General features: G+C 32.8%; 1 pseudogene; it reads left to right on the top strand.

Moving 5' to 3' along the window:
• The first annotated feature begins 1,402 nt into the window (after positions 1 to 1,402).
• LOC116106635 lies at positions 1,403 to 4,040 on the top strand (annotated as a pseudogene).
• Positions 4,041 to 9,699: the final 5,659 nt, after the last annotated feature.

Below are 9,699 nucleotides of genomic sequence, written 5' to 3'. Positions count from 1 at the left end.
CTTGGTCTCCTGGTAACTTTGTTGAATGCTGGCTGAGGAAGTGAGTGGTGTATTTTTGGTATTAACGTGGTCTGTCGTGATACAACCAGGTTGGGTGGCGAAAGTGGATTTTGAAAGTTATTTGTGGGTGGAAAAAACTGTCGTTGACCAAACAAACATCGCTGTATTACTCTAAATATTAAACCACATACCATATTATTATGTAACACGGGTTTATTCTTTCAAGTGTTTAATCAAAGTTTCTTCTCAAATACCATAAAGCTCCTGAGATGTGAAACAAGAGTTGTTGAACCGGTGTCACGGCCACAAAATTACCTAAATACCGAGTGCGATAAGCATGGTAGGTCGAATCCACAGAGGCAAGATTGATAACCTAATGTATTATTTGATTACGAAAGAGAAAATTAGCAAAATGATTGATTAAAACTAAGGAAACTAATTATTGCAAGGAAACTAAAACAATCAAATAAATTGCTACTAAAACACAATATTAAAAGCTTTACCGCTACGGTTTCGGTTTGCTCAAGTCGCACCTCACAATTCCCTCTCCTCCCATCTTTCAATTTTCCTAAACACCTACAGGCTATACGCAAAATCTATCAAAAAATCTCCCGGGCATGATCCTACAGGTTATAATCTATTTCCCTCACTCTCTTACCTGATCAAGTCTTAGTTACCTTCAATCAACGTTGCCGGGTCAGACTATTGCTTGACTAACAACAAAATGCTAAACCTTAACACACCCACTAGTGTGGTTACAAACACGGCCTAAACAACGTCATGGCACACCTACTCCAACCCTGTCATATACCTCCAATCAACTATTAAAAACCAAACTGCAGATCCTAGTATATACAAATGGAATTATACCTAATACAACTTGATTGCAATCAGTACCGAAGCAGTTTAAAGTCATAATCAACATTCAATAATCTCAAACCGATATTCAATTATGCGAAAAGTTATCTATCAACAAACGTTCTCAATGGACATTATCAATTCAGCACGTCGAGCATCAGAATAATATTAAAGCATCGCAAACAAACTGAAACGAAAACAAATATAATATGAATACAAGAAACTTAACCAAATGTCTAACATTCGGGCTCATCCAAGTAGTCGAGAGCTGATGAGGAGAGCAGTGGAGTCAATCTCGATCTCGCCTACGCCTAACAGACATCCGGGAACTCAGCTGCTCATGGTGGTGTCGATGGAGGCTAAAACGGTGGAAACGAAGCTAATCATGGCGGAGAGGAAGTAACCGACAATGATATGATCCAAAGAAGGAGTGAAAATGACCAACGAACATCCCGGAATACAAACAATCACACTCGTCGAAAAACTAACGTTTTTCGGCGGGTCTTCCAGCAAATGGTAGCCGAAATGAGATCTGAAAGTACCGATGGAAAGCTCTGGTGATGGGGAGTTTAGATCAGGTGCTGGGGAGATGAAAAGTTTCTGGAAATGGGAGAGATTGTGGCTAGAAGGTGAAGAGGCGCGACGATGGTGATGGTGGATTCCGGTGGTTTTGGAGGTGGCTGAAGCTTGAAATGGATAGATCCGGCCGTGGGGAAGTTAGATCAACCAACAGGGAGATCCAGCATTGCTGGAGTTTACCGAAAAATGGTGAAATCTCGGCTGGAATGCGAAACGTTGCGACGGTGATGCGTGATTGCGGTGGTGTTGACGGTTGATGAAGATGATCGGTGCAAGGAGAATGCGAAAGGTCACCGAAGCTCGTCGAAACTTGATCAGAGAAGGTGAAGGGTTTTGGTGGGCGGCAGCCACCTAATCTACGTCTTTACGTTGCACTTTTATACAAAATATGACAATTTTCCATGTGGTCCCTACATGATTGAAACATTACAAAATCAACCCCAAGTTTTATGACAATGTGACCCTTGAATGCCATAAATGAGACAACATCAACCCTAGAAAATAAATCACATCCTAATATCAACTTACACAATCTCAAATTTCAATCCAAACATGCCAAATTAGTAAGAAAAACTCAAAATATTATTTTTATACATAAATTCATAATTTCTCTTAATTATCTCAATATGATTTCATTTTAATCACACATAGGGTCCTTTTATCACCAAAATAGAGTCACTTTCATAACTCTAACAAGAGTTCACCAAACTTGACTTCTATGGTCTTCTTCATTGTTTCATTCATCTAGTTAGTCTCCCTCTTTTATTTATCTCTCTATTATATTTCTTAAGAATTACTTGATTAAATTTTTTAAATTTTAGTATTCGTAAAATATTGTTCTCAGGTATGCTATTCTCAGTTGCGCGGGGAGATGACATCAATGAATGAATGATGAAATTTTATAACAATTTAGGTTGGTTACTTAAAAAAATTTCTAAACAATTTTAGTGTTCATAAAATGGTTTTTTCCATAGTAAACCCTATGTGTTTGGCTTTTTATAATGAGCACTCGTTGGTTTCGGAAATGTGACTCTAACCCTAGTATGTTTGGCCTTCTTGTAGTGAACATCTATTGGTTTCATAAACGTGATCTTAACTCCATTTTTTATGAACCGTTAGGTTATTCTGTTTAAGTTTGAAGGAAATGACGTCTTTACCAAAATCCATCAACAATATTGAGGGGTTATATAATTTTTGGAGGTTAAATTGATGAAATTATTGATAAAATTTAAAGGTTGAATTGATGATATTTCTGAAATCCGCAATTACTTATTACAAAAAAGGTCAAACATATAGGGGCTAAGACACTTTACTAAAATCAGTGGATACTCACTACAAAGAAGTCAAACACACGTTTTTTTTTTAAGTAAAAAAAAAAAAACCTTTTTAAAATAGGATAAGACTATATACTAGTATTAATTTAAAATACTTTAAAGCACTTGAATCACTTTTACCTAATTTTGTAATTAATTAGAGTCATTTTGTTATATATTCGAAGTTTACCTTTGAGGCAAATCCCTTAGGTCTCTCCTTGAATCAAGCTTATTTAATAACATTAAAAGAAATCTCATTGTTTTCTTCAATGTGTCTTAATTCATTTAATTGAATATTTATTCTTTTTTTTTTATCATCAAAAGTTAATATTTTCATTTAATGAATATCTTCAATTTTATTCTACTTTTAAAGTAAAATTTTATATAACCATTAATGCTTCGTAAAGTTATTTTCATTACCTTGGTTTAAAAAGCTAGTCAATTAAGATTATAGTAATAATTAAAAAGAATGAAAATGTGAACTCATAGGTTTGAATTACATCTCCCTCATGCACCTAAAATAAAACTCCATTACCACCCAGATTTATCTTCAACCTCAATTTCTAAGCAACAAATCTGAACGAATCCATCTCTCCATCGTTACAATCTTATTCAATTGATTCTTTCTTTTTCTGTCTTGGCAAATGAGATCTCCTTCTGTTCTGAGGACAATAGTAACTTGAAGAAAGGACCATGGACTCCAGAAGAGGATCAGAAGTTATTGATTACATCAACAACCCCGGGCGTGGAAGTTGGAGTCACTTCCAAAGCTCGCTGGCTTGAACAGGTGTGGCAAGAGTTGCAGACTGAGATGGACGAATTATTTGAGGCTGATATCAAGAGAGGAAAATTCACCGACCAAGAAGAGCGTATCATCATTGAGCTTCACGCAGCTCTCGGCAACAAGTAATTTTCTTTTCTCTGTGTGAAAATTCTATTGCTTTTGTTTTCATATGGAGACTGAAATGTAGATTCGATGCAGGTGGTCGATAATTGCTAGCCATCTTCCAGGGCGGACGGATAATGAAATCAAGAACTTTTGGAACACTAATATAAGGAAGAAGCTACTCGGAATGGGAATTGATCCAAGCAACAAAAGCCGAGGACTGATCTCAATCAACTTTTGAATCTTTCCCAGATAATTTCTGCAGCACCATTTGCAATTTGATGAACCCTTGGGATAATATTGCTCTTAGGTTACAAACAGACGCCGCTCAACTTGCCAAAATCCAGCTCTTGCAAAATCTACTGCAGATTATGAATGCACACATCACTTGTTCCAAACGTTGATAGCACTAGTGCTTTTAGGCTCCCAAAATTAATCCAATTTCAAGGACAATGAACAAACAACAATCCAACTGATGGTCATGATCAGGTGCCCCATGATTCTTCTCTGAATCCGGGCTCAATCTCTCAAGCAACCGACGAAGACCTTCGGGCTCTTGCCGATTCTTGGAACTGCTCAGAAGATCTTGATGCTCTTAATAACAGTTTAATGGTGGTTCCTATCCTGCTGAGAACACACTTCAATTGTTCTCAGTCTCTAATGAGAAGACAACATCAGCCAAAGAAAGCAAGGGCAACGCAACTCATTTCTCCACCAGCTCATCACCAGCCTCCTCTACTTTTGAAGATTGGAAGAAACTCTTGGATAATGAAGCAATGAATCTTATTGGGAAAATATTCTAAAGTAGGTATTTAATTTGGCTTATTAATAATAATTTTGCTGCATTTTGCATGCTTAATTAATTATTTTCCTAATATTAACTGATCATCGCTGTTTCCTTCTTGCAGCCTTACATCGTCAGAGTCATCACCAATCTCGTGGTAGAAAAAGTAATTGTCATGATATATACTCGATACAGGAAAGTTGTGAAGTTTTAATTTTTAATTTTTTCTCAAGTTCTTCATTTACTTTTTGTCATGGGGCAGCTTGTTTATGCTGCCTCCGCATAAACAAAACTCAAAAGTTCATATACACAAATTATAAGAAAGTTCATTGTATTAATTTGAATCTGCTGTAATGTATTTTTTTGAATAAATTGTATTTATTCCAAGTACAGTATACTAGTATTAGTTTCATATTCTTGCGGTATTTATATAATATGGTTATCTATATATCTTAGGCTCAAATTAATGATGGTGATTAAGCTCTAATAAACAATTCTTTAAGAATAATCTTTAACAGTTTTGAGACTTATAGACTGATGAAGTTACAAGGCTGATTAGGATTTCATGACATATTTTGTATTTGAACAAGACTTTAATTAACTTATTCTCAGGAAATATATTATAATTAGGCAGACATTGACCTTTCTATAATATGTGTATATTATATCAAGGTCAAGGAAGATGCTGCCACTTTCAACTGATTCGATGGGAGAACTAAGATTGCTTTTCTTCTGGAAGTCTTGGAGTGTAGCATCAGCTGACAAAGGTTGGAAGACAAAACAAAAATAATAATAATTATCGATAATTACAGATTAATTATTGGACAATTATAGTGATTAGTTACAAAAAGTAAGATTATAGTTGCATTGTCGCAGATTAGGTAAGATTATTTACGTCTAGATAAGCCATTGACTGCCCCGAATGCAATCACCAACCTAAACCACCATCTTTCTCTCATTATTTATCATCCCTTTATTTTGAGATAATATTGGCTTAATTAATCTTGTAAGATATTAAATAGAACTATAATAATTGAAATTACGCAATTAAGGTTGAGGCATCTCAGTATCTCACATCTGATCCATTGAGGGTTTCTTTACAGCTCTGGGGTTGTGAACATGATAATCGGTGATTCAACTGGGTGTTGTTTTTGCTGAGACTTTGTGGGTGGAAATGCCATGGATAAGGATTTGGTGCTTCTAGAATCAAATACGATTACTGTATAATTACATACATGAACCAAGAAGAAACAGAAGTAAAATAGTCATTAAGACGTTATTTGACTTATTTACAGTGATTATTTTATTATGCAGGAAGTTGACATTAGTTGGGTGATCGACTATCTAATGTATTTTCACATGTTTCAAAATAGAAACAAAAGTTCTCTCATGACACGAAATAATGACTAATTTTAAATTATAAGAGTTAATACTCTTAACCCTCCAAAATTTAGATGTTCACTCATCATCAATATAAAATAATACATTTTTTTTTTTTTTTGAATATTTTGGTTGAATTCTTGCCGATTGTTATTTCGCATTTTATAATAATTAATTAATCGATAATTTGTTACTACACAACAATTTAATTTAATTTAATCACAATTAATAATTAATCTTAAGCTAATCCAATATTAATAAAAATTAAACAGATTAAATCTAATCTTCAATCCAACCCGAAAATTGGCAATTCATCAGTAAAAATAGATCAACTTATGATTACCTTGACGGAGATTACCAGGGTGGGTGACATTGTTAGTTTTCAAAACAAAGGGTGGGAAATCCTCTCATCCATCACTGATTTCTCACCGATTGTCGACCACTGCAAAATCAGGCTTCTATTCTTAATTGATTTCGACGACGAACATTCAATTGATCACCACCATTCGACCACGGCCTCCACTCATAAAACCCCTCTACTCTGGCTCCTGGTAACTTGGTAGATGTGGCTGAGAAAGTGAGGTGTATTTTTGGTTATTAACGAAATATAAACTTTGGGTGGGAAAGTGGTATTTTGAAATTTTTTGGGTGGAAAAAAGTCGTTTACTCTCTGTATTACTCTAAATATTAAACATGCCACCATATATAAAACAAGGTTTTTATCTCAAGTGTTTAATCAAAGTTTCTAAATACCATAAAGCTCCTGAGATGTGAAGCAAGGTTGTTGAACGGTCGTCACGGCCACAAAATAAACCTAAATACCGTAGTTAGCGATAAGCAGTGTCGAATCCAGAGAGAGCAAAGCTAATGACCTATGTATTATTTGAGTCAGAAAGAGAAATTGGCAAAATGATTGATTAAAACTAAGGAAACTAATTTATTGCAGGAAACTAAAACATCAAATAAATTACTAACTAAAACACAAATAAAAGCGTTGCCGCACAGGTTTGGTTTGACTCAAGACAACTCTCACAATTCCTCTCCTCGCTCTTCAATTTCCTAAATCTACAAGGCTAGGCAAATCTATAAAAATATCTCCCGGCAATCTAGGTATAATCTATCCTGTCTCCCGTCATCTTAGTTACAGATCGATTGGTTAAAGACTATTGTTGACTAACAAAAAATGCTAAACCCTAAACACCACTAGTTGGTACAAGTTAACAAGTATAACTATCAACTGTATATCCAACAACCTCGCAATGGTCGTAGGGCTAAAGCGCTTAGAGACTGCGGATTGCATCCTATAAAATATTAAGTTAATTAATTAATTAAATTAATCAATACAGTGAAATCTCTCTATAGTTATAATGGTGAGACTAATTAATTTTATTATTATGAGAAAATTATAATTTAATAGAAGTGTAGTTATAAATTTTTTTTATTTTATAATTCATGTTTTAGTAGTACAATATTAGGATTTCAATTCATGTTTTAATAGTATTAGGATTTTAATTCAACGCTTTAATTGCTTACTTTTTAAACGAATAGAAGATTGTGTCTTGGAACCAGCAAAGATAAGTGTCTTTGATGAATTGTAAATACAGTGGTTGCATGGTTAAATTAATATGAAGCCACAAACAATTGTCAATTGTTTTAAACATTATAAAATTAGGACCCCTAATGTCTATGAATTACAAATTATAAATAAAGTAGATGAGAAGAATTAAAGAATCATTGTAAAATTGAGTGATCAGATTTGACAACTTTACTACACTAATCGAATGGATATTAATGTCTTCCTCAATCATTCAAATAAGCAATATGTCATGTATGCTTTAACTGAAGAAGAAATCATTGCTACAATTACACAAGAAGAGAAGGAAATAATCATGAGGATCATAGTACGGAAATATAAAAAATTTTATGCCAAGAAGCTCCAAACATGCTTGAGAAGCTATAAATATTTTGGCTTCAATAAAAAGATGTCCATGCTAACGAGTAATGAACCCACAAGTTAAAAGATGTGGTAACAATTCTAAAACATAAATCATTGTTTTAAACAACTTTAGATAAATATTTTATTTCATCTTAAACCTTTAATGTATCAAATAATATATTTTTTTTGCAATATACACATAATTATTATTATGTGGAGATAATTTTCCTTAAGGCGTGAATTAAAAAAATTATAAGTTATTACAATGTGAAGTTTATTCTTATTTATAACTATCCCAAGTTGGGAATAAAATTTTTGATAACTATGTAGAGTTTATTCTTATATAGAGTATTACTATAAAGAAGTTTTACTTTATATACCAAATAGTAAGAAAATGACAAAAAAGATGACCAAAGTGCTGAGGATTGAGGATTTTCAGGTGAAACTATACCACAAGAATACCTTTTAATTAAGAAGTACCTTAACCTTAAAATGTTTGGAAATAATATTTCATAGAGTGCAATCCCAATTAGAGAACGTGTCTCAATCTTATATCTCAGAGTTCATAAATATTAAGATTGAGATTAAATTAATGATAAACACTACACTTAATAAAAAATAGACTCATATTACTACCTCATTTTCTATACAAATATATAGATTTTGTAAGTGTTTCAAAATCAATCTTAGTATAAGATAATTAGTAAACATTATGGTATAGTCTTTCATGCAATTATATATGATGTCTTTAATTAATAAGTAATACTACATTTACAAAGAAATTTTACAAAGATCTCTATACAAAGTGATGTGGCAAAAAATGAATGGAATAATGAATTTAATGAGTTTAACTTTTTGTTTTACTCTTCCATTTATTTTTTTCCACATCACTTTATATGGAAATCTTTGTAAGTATAGTATTATTGTTAATTAATATACTTCATTAAATATACAGTGATGTTATGTATACTGTCCTTGTTCAATATTCATTTTGTGTAAGTCTTTATATATAAATATATACACAAGACAAAGACATTGATAATAATACATAATGTATAATAAAAAATACAAGAAAACCAAATCTATGCCCTGGCTTAGCTGATACCAATAATGTGAGGCTAGAACGAATTAAATAACCTTATTATTAGTGAGATTTATAGAGTCTTGCTCTATTTGAAAATCATAGATTTTCTGTATAAATTACTTCACACCATTACATCAATGGGTAGAGTAGAAAATTTTAATTAAATGAAACATAAATCCTTAATGATTATTTCATTTTGTTTAATCTACTTCATTTAAATATGAGTAATACTATACCTACAATATATTCTAACAAACTTTCTCTCACAACCCTAACGTAACAGCTTACAATTGATCAATTACAATTTATCATGTAGGACCCAGGTGAGACTCATTATGAATTTACCAATTACAAACTGTCACGTCGAGATCGTGAGATAAAGTTTTGAGAAGAGATTGTGCAGAGTGTAGCACTTTCCTTTAAATATTTGCAAACTCATATACGTATACCACCGGATAATGCATGTTCTCCAACTCGGAAATACAGTTGAAATACAGTAAATTTTAATTGAGAAGGTTCAGATGAATAGAAACATGGTAAATTTTCAATGAAAGTTAAACCATGTGATAATTAATATTTGACTATGTATTCTTCCTCTTATTAAATAACACCTTCACTACCTAATCCTGATTTTAATGCCATTTAATTGATTTTGTTTTTCTCTCTTTTTGGTTCGAATTAGACGCCAGGTGGTAGATTCTAGGGCACTTCTCACTTCCTCCTCATTACCTTGGTTTTAAAAAGCTAGTCAATTAAGATTATAGTAATAATTAAAAAGAATGAAAATGTGAACTCATAGGTTTGAATTACATCTCCCTCATGCACCTATAAATAAAACCTCCATTACCCACCCAGATTTATCTTCAACCTCAATTTCTA

Source organism: Pistacia vera, unplaced genomic scaffold (assembly GCF_008641045.1).
Source record: "Pistacia vera cultivar Batoury unplaced genomic scaffold, PisVer_v2 Contig52, whole genome shotgun sequence".
In the NCBI taxonomy this organism is placed as follows: domain Eukaryota; kingdom Viridiplantae; phylum Streptophyta; class Magnoliopsida; order Sapindales; family Anacardiaceae; genus Pistacia; species Pistacia vera.
This window is presented reverse-complemented; position numbering and strand designations above follow the sequence as displayed.